The 17,278-nt window shown below is 40.1% G+C and overlaps 1 protein-coding gene across 2 annotated transcripts in view; it reads right to left on the bottom strand.

Annotated features, from left to right (window-relative positions):
• Positions 1-256, bottom strand: part of NLRP3 (NLR family pyrin domain containing 3) — a 53,441-nt gene extending 53,185 nt beyond the window's left edge. For both annotated transcript variants that reach the window (XM_019438493.2, XM_019438494.2), the window contains exon 1: positions 39-256. The gene's annotated coding sequence lies outside the window, so the exon portion shown is untranslated. The remainder of the gene's footprint in view (positions 1-38) is intronic.
• Between the last annotated feature and the right edge of the window lie 17,022 nt (positions 257-17,278).

The raw sequence follows: 17,278 nt of genomic DNA, 5'->3' as shown, positions 1-17,278 counted from the left end.
TAAACATCAAAAGGAAAAAAAGTGAACCAAATACCTACCAGAATGTTCTCCTGTTAGCTTGACTCAGGAGTGTGTCCTGAGCCATGGAAGAAAGGTGTCCCTGTGGACAGAAACAGTAATTAAACCCACAAATGCAACTGCATTAACAGCCTTATACATGCCCAAACCAACTGCTCTGTGATGTCACCTCCAAATGTCACCGAGAGAATTTTGTTCTCACCAATTACTGGGCTATGGCCTACGATAAACTCTTCATTACTCCTCACCTTCACTTTCCTCATCTATAAAATGACAGAGTGGAAAATATGGCTCTTAAGTTCCTTCTAATTGAAAGGCTCTGGTTCCCCGTTTTTGTTTTGACCCAGGAAATGAGTAACTATGATGGTAACAGAGCAGCACATGGCTGGACAGAGAAAGAACACAGAAGCAGGCAGAGAAGGGGATGGTCTTCTAGTGCACGTCTATTGATCCACTGATTGATAGAAACAAATGAAATGAAACTTAGGTACCGCGGGGGTGGGGTGGGTGGAATAAACACATAACATCTCTTTAAGGTCTCCTTGCAAAATTCACAATTATAATTGTTAGAACTGACATTTATTGAGAGTCTCTTGTGGGCTAAGGTCCTGCACTAATCCTTTTTCTTATCTAACTCTCACAAAGCTGTATGACATGAGTATATTTTTAAGCCCGTTTTGTGGAAGAGGAACTTAGTCTTTTTTTTTTTTTTTTTAGGAACTCAGTCTTAGAAACTAGGGGGTTTGTCCAAGGTTTCACAGAAAGAAAAAAAAATTGGTTCAAAGCCAGGATTTAGATCAGGGTCACTGATTTATCACATCCCTAACACTGCACTGTTCACAGAGTGGAAAGGTGTGTAACTATCTCTTCCATCACTTAACTAGGTTTGTCAGTCAGATCCAAAACAAAAAAGATCAAAGACTGTAAAATAGATGGTTAAAAAGCAAAAAACATTTTCCCAGCATTTGCCACACACAGCCGTGTATTACAGAGCTCACTGAGCTCAGTTTCCCTACGTAAATTTAGGGTTCCACAAAGAGCAGAGGTCAGCTGCTACAACTTTTTCTCTTCCACCTTTCCCAGATTTTGGATAGATGAACGCGCTCATTGTGTTTGGGATTGGTCCCTTCACAATGAATTTGGAAAATCACAGCATCAACCTAAAGGCATAAATGATGCTGATGGGAGGGAGAGAGCCTGTGGAGCTATGGAACACTTTAAATTAGAATTTAGAATGACCACAGATTAGTGTGCAAGACACAGAGACATGCTCACCTCTCTCTGTATCTCACTCCTGGCTCCACGCACCTGCCAAGTCTATTCCTTATGCATTTGAGGGGTGGTGGGCCGCCTCCAGATGGATCCATCCCTGGTCCCCCTCCACCAATCTTCTCATCCACACCCAGACTGTCTGTACCTGTCCTCAGTGCCCCCCTTTCCCTAACCCTAGTGTACTCTATCCCAACCTTTATCTCCTGTGTCCCTGCTGTCTAGGATGTTCATTTCCTCATACACATCCTCTCCATCCAACCTCTGGGGGACTGCTCGGCAAATCCCCCAGAGTCGTGGGTCTAAGCTGTGTCTGCTGTCCTGGCCCTCACCCCTGCCCCTAGGCACACACTTGCACAAACACATAAAGCCCAATAATGAGAAACATCAGAGTACATTCCAAATCCTCGTTGAAGGACAAACTTTCAAGCTGGCCTAAGAATCCCTAGTGCATTAACCAAGAAAAATCTGGCCCTCGACATCCCCTCCCCATTTCTCCCCAGTCCCTTGCATCCACACAGTGTCACAGAGCTGGACTCACCCAGATGCAGGCCTCAGAAACAGCCCAAGAGGAAACTTGATGAATTTATAGTGGCCACAGCCCAGCATGGGCAGGAAGGATGTGGCCTAGCATGGAGTGAACAAGCTTGCATCACAGACAAAGTTAGAGACTAATGTTTACTCATATTGCTGGATTTTCCAAACCAAACGAGTGTTCTTATCTCTGGTTGCTGCCAGAGATGTCTGCACTCTTCTGAGTGTCCCACTGGGGAGGGGAGTTGGGGGAAACTAAGCTGGTGCTCAGTGGATGTTCCCTCCGGCTCTCACAGCTGCTGTTTGAGTGTTGTGATGACAAATAGGAGGGTAGAATGGAGGATCCACCGGAGCTGGCAAGTGGAGAATCAGGAGCAGGACTGGCCCATCACACTATAGATCCTTGCTCTCTCAAGCCACTACGTGGAGGCAGTCGGCAGGCAGAGTAGGGTCTGCTCATCACCAGCTGGTCTGTTTTAACCACTTTCTTGAAGTGAGAATACATCTGTGAAGGGGTGCCTGGGTGGCTCAGTCGGTTGAGTGTCCGACTTCAGCTCAGTTCATGATCTCATGGTTCTGAGTTCGAGCCTTGCATTGGGCTCTCTGCTGTCAGAACAGAGCCCACTTCAGATCCTCTGTCCTTCTTTCTCTGCCCCTCTTCCACTCATTCTCTCTCTCCCTCAAAAATAAACATTAAAAAAAGGACTAAAACCAATGTTGCCCTGTATATTAACTAACTAGAATTTGAATAAAAATTTAAAAAGAAAAAAAAAACACACCTGTGAAACTATCATTGCCATCAAATCCACCTGTTTATCACCCCCCAAACTTCCCTCCCACTCCTTTATTATTGTTCTTGTTGCTGCTGCTGTTGTTGTTATTTTATTGTTAATATTTTGTGTCTATAGGAAGAAGACTTCATACAAAATCTACCCTTTAAATAAATATTTAAATGAATAAATAATAATTGGTAAATAAATATTTAACAAATATTTAATAAACACAACACAGAATGATTAACTGTAGGCACTGTGCTGTACAGCAGATCTCCAGGACTTAGTCATCCTGCATAACAGAAATTTTATACCCTTGACTAATACCTCTCCACTTTCCCTCTCCCCAGCCCCTGGCAACTACCATTCCACTCTCTGTTTCTATGATTTTGACTATTCTAGATTCCACATATGAGTGATGTCATACAGTATTTGTCTTTCTCTGTCTGACTTATGTCACCTTGCATAATGTCTTTGAGGTCCATCCATGTTATGAATGGCAGGATTTCCATTATTTTTTTAATGTTTATTTATTTTGAGAGAGGAAGAGAAAGAGAGAATCCCAAGCAGTTTCCACAATGTCAGCACAGAGCCTGACGCAGGGCTCAATCTCACAAGCCGTGAGATCATGACCTGAGCCGAAATCAAGAGTCAGATGTTTAACTGACTGAGCCACCCAGGTGCCCCCAGGATTTTCTATTTTCTTGTGGCTGAATAATATCCATCATGTGATATAGATAGATAGATAGATGATAGATAGATAGATAGATAGATAGATGATAGATACATAGACAGGTAACAGATAATAAAAGATAATAGATGATAGATAATAGATGATGATAGATAATAGATGATGATGATAGCTAGATAATACATAATAAATGATGATAGCTAGATGATAGATAATAGATAACAGATGATGATGGATAGATGATAGATGATAGATTGATAGATAGATAGAGTATATCTTTTTTCTCATTATTTATTTATTTATTTATTTTAATATGAAATTTATTATCAAATTGGTTTCCATACAACACCCAATGCCCATCCCAACAGGTGTCCTCCTCAATACCCCTCACCCACCTAGATAGAGTATATCTTTATCCATTCTTCCATTTATGGTCACTTAGGGTGTTTCCATATCTCAACTATCATGGGTGATGCTGCCATGGGCAGTGTGATCTCTTCGAGATCCTGGTCTCAATTCCTCTGGATAGGCACTCTACTCCCTGACTCACTTAGGCACTTGTTCTCCTAACACTTATGGAGCACCTGGTGCATACCAGGCAATAACACAAAGTTGAAAAGCACCTTGCCTTACCCAAGAGGACCTTGGAGGATAAACACCCAGACCACCTTCTCCAGTACTTGCAGTGGCTGCAGAACCAGTGACAATGACATGGGTCTAACAGAGCGTAAAGAATGAGAGGTGCTCAGCACCCCAGGCAAGTTCAGGGACCCTGGTGCAAGAAGGACAAGAGTCCAAATCCAGAGGAGAGCCACTGGCCAATGACTTTGTCTCTCTGTGCCTCAGTTTCTTCACCTGTAAAATGAGGGAAACAATGGCACCGATTGTAGAGGGTTTTTGTAAGGATTGTAAGGATTGAACAAATGAATAAATGTGAGGCCTCTTGAACAGAACCTGATTTGGAGAAGCTGGTGTCAGTGGTTAACACCTGTTACTACCATTGTTGTAATTGTGTGCAGAATGCTCTGAGACAGGAAAGAGTGGTACCTATTACTATATCCTGCAAGGGAAGAATGGCAGACCTGAGCCTCAAGCTCTGCCTGTCATTAGGAGCATCAAGGGCTTCAGACACTCAGGCTACACAGATCAATCATGCTCAAACAGATAAGGCTGAACCAGGTACAGGAGTGTGTGTGTGTGTGTGTGTGTGTGTGTGTGTGTGCGCGCGCGTATGTGTGTGTATGAATGAGCTTTTCCTTTTTTTAAATTTTTTTTAACATTTATTTATTTTTTGAGAGACAGCATGAGTGGGGGAGGAGCAGAGAGACAGAAGGAGACACAGAATCTGAAGCAGGCTGCAGGCTTTGAGCTGTCAGCACAGAGCCCAATGTGGGGCTTGAACTCATGAACTATGAGATCATGTCCTGAGTCTTAGATGCTTAACTGACTGAGCCACCCAGGTGCCCCTCCTTTTTCCTTTAATTCTTTCTGTACTATTTGAATTATATTTTGTTGCCATAAACATTACTCATGAGTAAGAAATAAATAAGCTAAATACTACTTCATAATACATCTAAAAGAAGCCTTCACATTTATTATTTTAATGTTTATTTACTTATTTATTTTGAGAGAGAGAGAGAGAGAAAGCGTCAGCAGGGGAGAGGGGCAGAGGGAGAGAGAGCATCCCAAGCATGCTTTGTGCCCAGTGCAGGGGTTTGACCCAAGGCTCAATGTGGGATTGGATTATGGGCTCAATCCCACAACCATGAAATCACAACCTGAGTCAATATCAAGAGTCAGATGCTTAACGGACTGAGCCACCCAGAAGCCCCAGGAAACCTTCACATTTAAATGATTATCAGAACCTGCCTGTGAAAGAGGCAGACAAGTTAAATATAGTTTTACAGATAAAGGAATAGTAACAGGGTGGATTTAGGCATTTTTAAAGATACAGCCAAGGTGGGATTGACATTGAACTTGAGATTTCTGACTTCTAGGACAAGAACATTTTTTTTTTTGTTTTGAATCACTGGATTCTACTCCTGAAATCATCATTGCACTATATGCTAACTAACTTGTATGTAAATTTAAAAATAAATTAATTAAATAAGTAAATAAATAAAATTTAAAAATAACGCAGAAAGAAAAAAAAACATTTTTCATTTTAAGGTGATGAAAACAGCTAATTGTGAATATTTCCCTCCTTGAATAATTATGTACTTTTCATGCTTTCCTATCAGTGTTTTATGTATCTGTATATGTATATATGTAGGTATATATAGATAGATAGATAGATATAGATATAGATATAGATATATACATAAAGATATAGATATATAAAGATTTTTTCTGACATAACAAATGGTTAGGCTATATTGAATTGTAGTTTATTCTTTAGATCTGTTGACTGAGGATTTTTTCCTTTGTTTTATTCACATAAATTGAGTGAGTGAATCAGGTTAATTTACATACGGTAAAAACGCATGCTTTCTTCTTGTAAAAGGCTGTGAGGGCTGACAGGCATGTGTGGTCCCATCACCACCACCATAGCGGTCACTGAGAACACTTCCAACATCTGCCATCCTTCTTGTGCCACTTCTTAATCAACTGTGTCCCCACCCACAGACGCTGGCATCCCCTGGCCTGCTTTCTATAGCTAAAGCTGAGCCTTTTCAACAGCGTCACATAAACAGAACCCCAGGGCACACAGCCTTCTGTATCCAGGTCCTTCCACGCACTGGAACACATGTGAGATTCGCTTCTGTTGCTGTGTCCTCTTTCCCTTTTACTGATGGGATGTATTCCATGCTGTGCACAAACCACCCTGTGTTTGTTCTTTTCCCACACAAAGCACATGTGGGTCGTTTCCAGTTTGGGCAATTGTTAATAAAACCACTAAAACATTCACATACAGGTTTTTGTGTATATTTTCATTTCTTTTGAGTATCTAGGAGTGGAATGGCTGGATTGTGTGACAAGACTGTGTCCAACCTCATGAGAAACTTCAAAACTGTCTTCCAAAGAGGTTATGCCACTAGCAATGCATGAGGGTTCCAGTTCCTTTGCCTCCCTCCCAGCACTTGCCAGAATCAGTTGCATTTTACTTCTTTAAGCCATTGTAACAGGTGTGTAATGCACTAAGGAAATTAACAAAGAGGTATTTTGAAAATCCATGCCGTTGAACCACTTACAATGATTTAAGGACATTAGTCACCAAGAGGCTCAAGAAGAACAGATATGATTTCCAGACTTCACCACTCTGACTCTCAGTTCACGCTGTACCTCTGAGCTGGCCCACGCTCTTTGCTGTGAGGCTCAAAAACACAACACCTGAAAGAGAAATGCAAAGTACATTGTTCAACTATCATTCCAGAATTTTGGAAAGGTACTTTAATCATAAATTAAAACTAGACAAGAAAAATATCACTGTGCTCTGAGCATTATTCTGCATTCTGAAAAAAATTCTCATCCCCAGTTTCACTTCTACATGGATGATGAGAGAGCACTTTGCTTTCCTGGAAGAGATATTGTCTTAGTCTGCAGCGACTGTGCTACTTTTCATTTGTCAGCTCTCCACTGATCATTCTAGTGGCCACTAGCCACCTGTGTCTACTGAAATTCAAAAGGTTTCCCCACTTTCCTGAGCATGTTTTTTTTAAGTTTTATTTACAGTTAGTTAATGTACTGTGTTCTATTACTTTCAGGTGTACAATACAGTGATTCAACACCTACATACAACATCCGGTGCTCATCACAAGTGCACTCCTTAACCCATCACCTAGTTACCCCATCCCCCACCCACCTCCCCTCTGGTGACCATCAGTGTGTTCTCTACAGTTAAGAGTCTGTTTCTTGGTCTCTCTCTCTCTCATTTTTTTTTCCTTTGCTAGTTTGTTTTATTCTTAGATTCCACAAAGGAGTGAAATCATATGGTATTTTTCTCTAACTTATTTCACTGAGCATAATATTCTACCTCCATCCACGTCTTTGCAAATTGCAAGATTTTATTCTTTTTTATGACTGAATGATATTCCATTGTATATACATACCACCTTTTTTATCCATTCATCAGTTGATAAATATTTGGGCTGTTTCCATAATTTGGCTATTGTTGATAGCATTACTATAAATATCGGGATGCCCCTTCAAATCAGCATTTTTGTATCCTTTGGGTAAATACCTAGTAGTGCTATTGCTAGGTCATAGGGTAGTTTTATTTTTAACTTTTTGAGGAACCTCCATACTGTTTCCCAGAGTGGCTGCAACAGTTTGCATTCCCATCAACAGTGCAACAGGTTCCCCTTTCTCCACACCCTCGCCAACACCTATTGTCTCCTCTGTTGTTAATTTTTGCCATTCTGACAGGTGTCAGGTGGCATCTCATTGTAGTTTTGACTTGTATTTCCCTAATGATGAGTGATGTTGAGCACTTTTTCTTTTCTTTTCTTTTCTTTTCTTTTCTTTTCTTTTCTTTTCTTTTCTTTTCTTTTCTTCTTTTTTTATTCTCAAGTTAGCTAACGTACAGCGAGCCTTGGCTTCAGTAGTAGATTCCAGTGAATCATGACTTCCATATAACACCCAGTGCTCATCCCAACACGTGCCCTTCTTCCTGCCATTGCCCATTTAGCCTATCCCCCCACTCACCTCCCTTCCAGCAACCATCAGTTTCTTTTTTGTATTTAAGAGTCTCTTATAGTTAGCCGTTAGCCTCTCTGCTTTTATCTTATTTTCCCCTCCCTTCCCCTATATTCATCTGTAGAGTTTCTCAGATTGCTCATATGAGTGCAATCACGTATCTGTCTTTCTCTGACTGATTTTGCTTAGCATAATACCCTCGGGTTCCATCCACATTGTCGCAAATGGCAAGGTTTCATTCTTTTTCATCCCTGAGTAGTAGTCATATATATATATATATATATATATATATATATATATATACACACACACACACACACACACACACACACACACACACCATCTTCTTTATCCATTCATCAGTTGATGGTCATTTGGGCTCTTTCCACAATTTGGCTATTGTTGATAGAGTTGCTATTAACACTGTGTAATAGCCACTTCAAATCAGCATTTTTGTATCTTTTGGATAAATGCCTAATAGTGCAATTGCTGGATCACAGGATAGTTTGATTTTTAATTTTTTGAGAAACCTCCATACTATTTTCCAGATTGACTGCACCAGTTTGCATTCCCACCAGCAGTGCAAGAGGGTTCCCCTTTCTCTGCATCCTCACCAACATCTGTTGTTTCCTTAGTTGGTAACATTCTGACAGGTGTGAGGTGGTATCTCATTGTGGTGTTGATTTGCATGTCCCTGATGAGTGATGTTTAGCATCTTTTCATGTGTCTGTTCACCATCTGGATGTCTTCTTTGCAAAAGTGTCTATTCAAGTCTTTTGCACATTTCTTCACTGGATTATTTGTTTTTTGGGGTGTTGAGTTTGATAAGTTCTTTATAGATTTTGGATACTAACCCTTTATCTGATATGTCATTTGCAAGTATCTTTTCCCATTCCGTCAGTTGCCTTTTAGTTTTGTTGATGTATCCTTCTCCATGCAGAAGTTTTGATCTTGATGAGGTCCCAATAGTTCATGTTTGCTTTTATTTCCCCTACCTCTGAAGATATGTCAAGTAAGAATTTGCTGTGACCAAGGTCAGAGAGGTTGCTGCCTGTTTTCTCCTGTAGGGTTTTGATGGTTTCCTGTCTCACATTTAGGTCTTTAATCCATTTTGAATTTATTTTTGTGTATGCTGTAGGAAAGTGATCCCCTTTCTTTCTTTTGCATATTGCTGTCCAGTTTTCCCAACAACACTTGTTGGTAAGACTTTTTCCCATTGGATATTCTTTCCTGTTTTGTCAAAGATTAATTGATCATCTCATTATGGGCTTCTTTCTGGATTTCTATTCTGTTCCATTGATCTATTTGTCTGTTTTTGTGTCAGTATCGTACTATCTTGATCATACTGAAGATTTATAGCTTGAAGTCTGGAATTTTGATGCCTCCAGCTTTGCTTTTCTTTTTCAAGATTTCTTTGACTATTCAGGGTCTTTTGTGGTTCCTACAAGGTTTAGAATTGTTTGTTTTAGCTCTGTGAAAAGTGCTGTTGGTATTTTGATAGGGATTGCATTGTGTAGATTGCTTTGAGTAGTACAGGAATTTTAACAATGTTTTTTTTTCTTCTAAACCACGAGCATGGAATGTCTTTCCATTCCTTTGTGTCGTCTTTAATTTCTTTCATCAGTGTTTTACAGTTTTCAGGGTTTTGTTTATTACTAAATATCTTATTATTTTGAGTGTGATTTTGTAAATGAGATTGATTTCATAATTTCCCTTTCTGCTGGTTCATTATTGGTGTATAGAAATGCACCAGGTTTCTGTGCATTGATTTTGTATCCTGCAACTTTACTGAATTCAGGTATTAATTCTAGCAGTTTTGGGGTGTAGTCTCTTGGATTTTCTACAGAGAGTACTATGGCATCTGCAAATAATGGAACTTTAACTTCTTCATTGCCGATTTGGATGCCTTTCATTTGTTGTTGTGTCTGATTGATGAGGCTAGGACTTCCAATACTCTGGTAAATGACAATGGAGAGAGTGGACATCCCTGTCTTGTTCTTGAACTTATGGGGAAAGCTCTCAGTTTTTCCCTATTAAGAATGATATTAGCAGTGGGTCTTTCATATATGGCTTTTATATATTGAGGTATGTTCCTACTAACCCTACTTTGTTGAGGATTTTTATCATGAATGGATGTTGTATTTCATCAAATGCTTTTTCTGCATCTATTGAAAGAATCATATGGAATATATCTTTTCCTTTATTAATATGGTGTTTCAAGTTGATTGATTTGAAAATACTGAACCAGCCCTATAGACAGAGAATAAATCTAACTTTATCATGGTTAATGATTCTTCTAATATACTATTGGATTAGATTTGCAAGTGTTTTGTTGAGAAATACCATGTCCATCAAGGATATTGGCCAATAATTGTCTTTTTTAGTGGAATTTTTGTCTGGTTTTGGTATCAAGGTAATGCTGGCATAATAGAATGAATTTGGAAGTTCTCCTTCCATTTCTATTTTTTGGAAAAGTTTGAGAATTGGTATTAACTCTTCTTTAAATGTTTGGTAGCGTACCCTGTGAAGCCATGTGGTTCTGGACTTTTCTTTCTTGGGAGTGTTTTTGTTTTTATTTATTTATTTATTTATGAATTTATTGTCAAATTGGTTTCCATACAACACCCAGTGCTCATCCCAACAGGTGCCCTCAATACCCATCACCCACCCACCCCTTCCTCCCACCCCCCACAAACCCTCAGTTTGTTCTCCGTTTTTAGGAGTCTCTTATGTTTTGGCTCCCTGCCTCTCTAACTTTTTTTTTCCTTCCTCTCACTGATGGTCTTCTGTTAAGTTTCTCAGGATCCACATAGGAGTGAAAACATATGGAATCTGTCCTTCTCTGTATGACTTATTTCACTTAGCATAACACTCTCCAGTTCCATCCACGTTGCTACAAAAGTCCATATTCCATTCTTTCTCATTGCCACGTAGTATTCCATTGTGTATATAAACCACAATTTCTTTATACATTCATCAGTTGATGGACATTTAGGCTCTTTCCATAATTCAGCTATTGTTGAGAGTGCTTCTATAAACATTGGAGTACAAGTGCCCCTATGCAGTAGTACTCCTGTATCCCTTGGGTAAATTCCTAGCAGTGCTATTGCTGGGTCATAGGGTAGGTTTATTTTTAATTTTTTGAGGAACCTCCACACTGTTTTCCAGAGCAGCTGCACCAGTTTGCATTCCTACCAACAGTGCAAGAGGGTTCCCAATTCTCCACATCCTCACCAGCATCTATAATCTCCTGTTTTGTTCATTTTAACCACTCTGACTGGCATGAGGTGGTATGTGAGTGTGGTTTTGGTTTGTAGTTCCCTGATAAGGAGCGACATTGAGCATCTTTTCATGTGCCTATTGGCCATCTGGATGTCTTCTTCAGAGAAGTGTCTATTCATGTCTTCTGCCCATTTCTTCACTGGATTATTTGTTTTTCTGGTGTGGAGTTTGGTGAGCTCTTTATAGATTTTGGATACCAGCCCTTTGTCCCATATGTCATTTGCGAATATCTTTTCCCATTCCATTGGTTGCCTTTTAGTTTTGTTGATTGTTTCCTTTGCAATGCAGAAGGTTTTTATCTTCATGAGGTCCCAATAGTTCATTTTTGCTTTTAATTCCCTTGCCTTTGGGGGTGTGTCAAGTAAGAAATTGCTGCGGCTGAGGTCAGAGAAGTTTTTTCATGCTTTCTCCTCTAGGGTTTTGATGGTTTCCTGTCTCACATTCAGGTCCTTCATCCATTTTGAGTTTGTTTATGTGAATGGTGTAAGAAAGTGGTCTAGTTTCATCCTTCTACATGTTGCTGTCCAGTTCTCCCAGCCCCATTTGTTAAAGAGAATGTCTTTTTTTCCATTGGATGTTCTTTCCTGCTTTGTCAAAGATTAGTTGGCCATCCTTCTGTGGGTCTAGTTCTGGGGTTTCTATTCTATTCCATTGGTCTATGTTTTTGTGCCAATACCATGCTGTCTTGATGATGACAGCTTTGTATTAGAGGCTAAAGTCTGGGATTGTGATGCCTCCTGCTTTGGTCTTCTTCAAAATTACTTTGGCTATTTGGGGCCTTTTGTGGTTCCATATGAATTTTAGGATTGCTTGTTCTAGTTTCGAGAAGAATGCTGGTGCAATTTTGATTGGGATTGCATTAAATGTGTAGATAGCTTTGGGTAGTATTGACATTTTGACAATATTTATTCTTCCAATGCATGAACACGGAATGTTTTTCCATTTCTTTTATATCTTCTTCAATTTCCTTCATAAGCTTTCTATACTTTTCAGCATACAGATCTTTTACATCTTTGGTTAAGCTTATTCCTAGGTATTTTATGCTTCTTGGTGCAAATGTGAATGGGATAAGTGTCTTTATTTGTCTTTCTGTTGCTTCATTATTAGTGTATAACAATGCAACTGATTTCTGTTCATTGATTTTGTATCCTGCAACTTTGCTGAATTCATGTATCAGTTCTAGCAGACTTTTGGTGGAGTCTATCAGATTTTCCATGTATATCATGTTATCTGCAAAAAGTGAAAGCTTAACTTCATCTTTGCCAAGTTTGATGCCTTTGATTTCCTTTTGTTGTCTGATTGCTGATGCTAGAACTTCCAACACTATGTTAAACAACAGCAGTGAGAGTGGACATCCCTGTCGTGTTCCTGATCTCAGGGAGAAAGCTCTCAGTTTTTCCCCATGGAGGATGATGTTAGCTGCGGGCTTTGCATAAATGGCTTTTATGATGTTTAAGTATGTTCCTTCTATCCCGAATTTCTCGAGGGTTTTTATTAAGAAATGTTGTTGAATTTTGTCAAAGGCCTTTTCTGCATCGATTGACAGGATCATATGGTTCTCATCTTTTCTTTTATTAATGTGATGTATCACATTGATTGATTTGCAAATGTTGAACCAGCCCTGCATCCCAGGAATGAATGCCACTTGATCATGGTGAATAATTCTTTTTATATGCTGTTGAATTCGATTTGCTAGTATCTTATGGAGAATTTTTGCATCCATATTCATCAGGGATATTGGCCTGTAGTTCTCTTTTTTTAGTGGGTCTCTGTCTGGTTTAGGAATCAAAGTAATACTGGCTTCATAGAATGAGTCTGGAAGTTTTCCTTCCCTTTCCATTTTTTGGAATAGCTTGAGAAGGATAGGTATTATCTCTGCTTTAAATGTCTGGTAGAATTTCCCTGGGAAGCCTTCGGGTCTGGACTCTTATTTGTTTGGCACATTTTTGACAACTGATTCAATTTCTTCGCTGGTTATGTGTCTGTTCAAGCTTTCTATTTCTTCCTGTTTGAGTTTTGGAAGTGTGTGGGTGTTTAGGAATTTGTCCATTTCTTCTAGGTTGTCCAGTTTGTTGGCATATAATTTTTCATAGTATTCCCTGATAATTGCTTGTATTTCTGAGGGATTGGTTGTAATAATTTCCTTTTCATTCATGATTTTATCTATTTCAGTCATCTCCCTTTTCTTTCTGAGAAGCCTGGCTAGAAGTTTATCAATTTTGTTTATTTATTCAAAAAAACAATTCTTGGTTTCGTTGATCTGCTCTACAGTTTTTTAAGATTCTATATTGTTTGTTTCTGGTCTGATCTTTATTATTTCTCTTCTTCTCCTGGATTTGCGGTGTCTTTGTTGTTCTGCTTCTATTTCTTTTAGGTGTGCTGTTAGATTTTGTATTTGGGATTTTTCTTCTTTCTTGAGATAGGCCTGCATTGCAATGTATTTTCCTCTCAGGACTGCCTTCGCTGCATCCCAAAGCATTTAAATTGTTGTATTTTCATTTTTATTTGTTTCTATATATTTCTTAATTTCTTCTCTAATTGCCTGGTTGATGCATTCATTCTTTAGTAGGATGTTTTTTAACCTCCATGCTTTTGGAGGTTTTCCAGACTTTTTCCTGTGGTTGATTTCAAGCTTCATCACATTGTGGTCTGAAAGTATGCATGGTATGATCTCAAATCTTGTATACTTATGAAAGGCTGTTTTGTGACCCAGTATGTGATCTATCCTGGAGAATGTTCCATGTGCACTCGAGAAGAAAATACACTCTGTTGCTTTGGAATGCAGAGTTCTAAATATATCTGTCATGTCCATCTGATCCAATGTATCTTTCAAGGTCCTTGTTTCTTTATTGATCCTGTTTCTAGATGATCTATACAATGTTGTAAGTGGAGTATTAAAGTTGCCTGCAGGGGCGCCTGGGTGGCTCAGTCGGTTAAGCATCCGACTTCAGCTCAGGTCATGATCTCACGGTCCGGGAGTTCAAGCCCCACGTCGGGCTCTGTGCTGACACCTCAGAGCCTGGAGCCTGTTTCAGATTCTGTGTCTCCCTCTCTCTCTGACCCTTCCCCGTTCATACTTTGTCTCTCTCTGTCTCAAAAATAAATAAACGTTAAAAAAAATTAAAAATAAATAAAAAATAAATAAAAAATAAAAAGTTGCCTGCAATTACCACATTCTTATCAATAAGGTTGCTTATGTTTGTGATTTTTTGATATATTTGGGGGCTCCCGTGTTCGGCACATAGACATTTATAATTGTTTGCTCTTCCTGTTGGATAGACCCTGTAATTATTCTATAATGCCCTTCTTCATCTCTTGTTACAACCTTTAATTTAAAGTCTAGTTTGTCTGATATAAGTATGGCCACTCCAGCTTTCTTTTGACTTCCAGTAGCATGATAGATAGTTCTCCATCCCCTCACTTTGAATCTGAAGGTGCCCTCAGGTCTAAAATGAGTCTCTTGTAAACAGCAAATAGATGGGTCTTGTTTTTTTTATCCATTCTGATACCCTATGTCTTTTGGTTGGCACATTTAGTCCAGTTACATTCAGTGTTATTATTGAAAGATGTGGGTTTAGAGTCATTGTGATGTCTGCAGGTTTCATGCTTGCAGTGATGTCTCTGGTACTTTGTCTCACAGGATTCCCCTTAGGATCTCTTGTAGGAATGGTTTAGTGGGATGAATTCCTTCAGTTTTTGTTTGTTTGGGAAGACCTTTATCTGTCCTTCTATTCTGAATGACAGCCTTGCTGGATAAAGGATTCTTGGCTGCATATATTTTTCTGTTCATCACATTGAACATTTCCTGCCATTCCTTTATGGCCTGCCACGTTTCAGTAGACAGATCCGTCACGAGTGTTATCAGTCTCCCTTTATATGTTAGAGCATGTTTATCCCTAGCTGCTTTCAGAATTCTCTCTTTATCCTTGTATTTTGCCAGTTTCACTATGATATGTCATGCTGATCAATTCAAGTTATGTCTGAAGGGAGTTCTCTGTGCCTCTTGGATTTCAATGCCTTTTTCCTTCCCCAGTTCAGGGAAGTTCTCAGCTATTATTTCTTCAAGTACACCTTCAGCACCTTTCCCTGTCTCTTCCTCCTCTGGAATCCCAATTATGCATATATTATTTTGTTTAATTATGTCACTTATTTCTCTATGTCTCCCCTCATACTCCTGGATTTTTTTATCTCTCTTTTTCTTAGCTTCTTCGTTTTCCATAATTTTATCTTCTAATTCACCTATTCTCTCCTCTGCCTCTTCAATCCGAGCTGTGGTTGCCTCCATTTTATTTCGCAGCTCATTTATACCTTTTTTAGCTCCTCCTTACTGTTTCTTAGTCCCTTGATCTCTGTAGTAATAGATTCTCTGCTGTCCTCTATACTTTTTTCAAGCCCAGAGATTAATTTTATGACTATTATTTTAAATTCGTTTTCTGCTATGTTGCTTAAATCATTTTTGATCAGTTCGTTAGCTCACTACTTCCTGGAGTTTCTTTTGAAGAGAATTCCTCCGTTTTGTCATTTTGGATAGTCCCTGGAGTGGCGGGGTATTGCAGGGGTCTTCCTCTGTGCTGTCTTGAGTAACTTACATTGGTGGGCGGGGCTGCAGTCAGACCTGATGTCTGCCCCCAGCCCACCCCTGGGGCCACAGTCCACTGGTGTGTACCTTATCTTCCCCTCTCCCAGGGGCAGAACTCACTGTGGACCGGTGTGGCCTCTGTCTGGGCTACTTGCACACTGTCAGTCTTGTGGTACTGCTTCAATGGGATCTGGCATATTAGCTGGGGTGGATCCACAAGGTGCACAGGGGTGGGGGAGGGGTAGGCTCAGCTCTCTTTGCCTTGGGTGTCTGCTTTGGGAGGGGACCTGCAGCACCAGGTGGGAGGCAGACCCATCAGAGGGATGGATCCTCAGAAGCACAGCATTAGGTGTTTGCACTGTGCAAGCAAGTTCTGTGACTGGAACTGGTTCCCTTTGGGATTTTGGCTGAGGGATGGGCGAGGGAGTAGACGCTTCCCAGCATCTTTGTTTCCCGCCAAGCTGACCTCTGTCCTCCAGGGCTCAACAACTCTCCCTCCCACTCTCTGAGCAGACTGTTGACTTACAACATTCCAGATGTTAAGTCCCGCTGGCTGTCAGAACACACTCTGTCTGGCGTCTCCATTTTTGCAAGCCAGACTCGGGGCTCTGCCTTGCTGGGTGGGCTGGCTGCCCCTCCAACTTCTCTGGCTCCCTCCCGCCAGTCCGTGTAGCGCGCACCACCTCTCTGCCCTTCCTACCCTCTTCTGTGGGACTCTCGTCTACACTTGGCTCTGGACAGTCTGTTTTGTTAGTCTTCTGGTCATTATCGGGATAAATTAGGCAGATGTGGATGGAATCTAAGTGATCAGCAGGATGCGGTGAGCCCAGCATCCTCCTATGCCACCATCTTCAGGAACTCTTTATTTTTGAGAGAGAGCATGAGCAGGGGAGTGTCATAGAGAGAGGGGAAGAGGGAGAATCCCACACAGGCTCCATGCTGTCAGCACAGAGCCCAGCACATGGCTGGATCTCACAAACCATGAGATCAAGACCTGGGCCAAAGTCAAGAGTCAGATGCTTAAGCAACTGAGCCACCCAGGTGCCTCTTGGGAGTGTTTTGACTACTGATTCAATTTCTTTGCTGGTTATGGGTCTGTACAAAATTTTCTATTTCTTCTTATTTCAGTTTTTATAGTCTATATGTTCTGGGAATTCATTTATTTTTTCTAGGTGGTGCAATTTGTTACATATAGGTTTTCATAATATTCTCTCATAATTGTATTCCTGTGGTATTGGTTGATTCAACTTTAAATTAATTAAAATTATCACGTCAGTTCTAGCTGCACTAGTGGCATTTTGAGGACTCAATAACCACATGTCAGGAGAGCACAAAATAGAACATGTGCATCAACCACACAGTTTTATTTGTTAGCCCTGGTCTGATTACTTGGAAGGGCTGCCTGGAACTTCTCTTGGTTGAGAACATTAAAAAATTAGATCCAGGGGTGCATCGGCTCAGGTCATGATCTCATGTTTCATGAATTTAAGTCCCACA

This window comes from Panthera pardus, unplaced genomic scaffold, assembly GCF_024362965.1.
Source record: "Panthera pardus isolate Hobbes unplaced genomic scaffold, ASM2436296v1 HiC_scaffold_1, whole genome shotgun sequence".
Lineage (NCBI taxonomy): Eukaryota > Metazoa > Chordata > Mammalia > Carnivora > Felidae > Panthera > Panthera pardus.
This window is presented reverse-complemented; position numbering and strand designations above follow the sequence as displayed.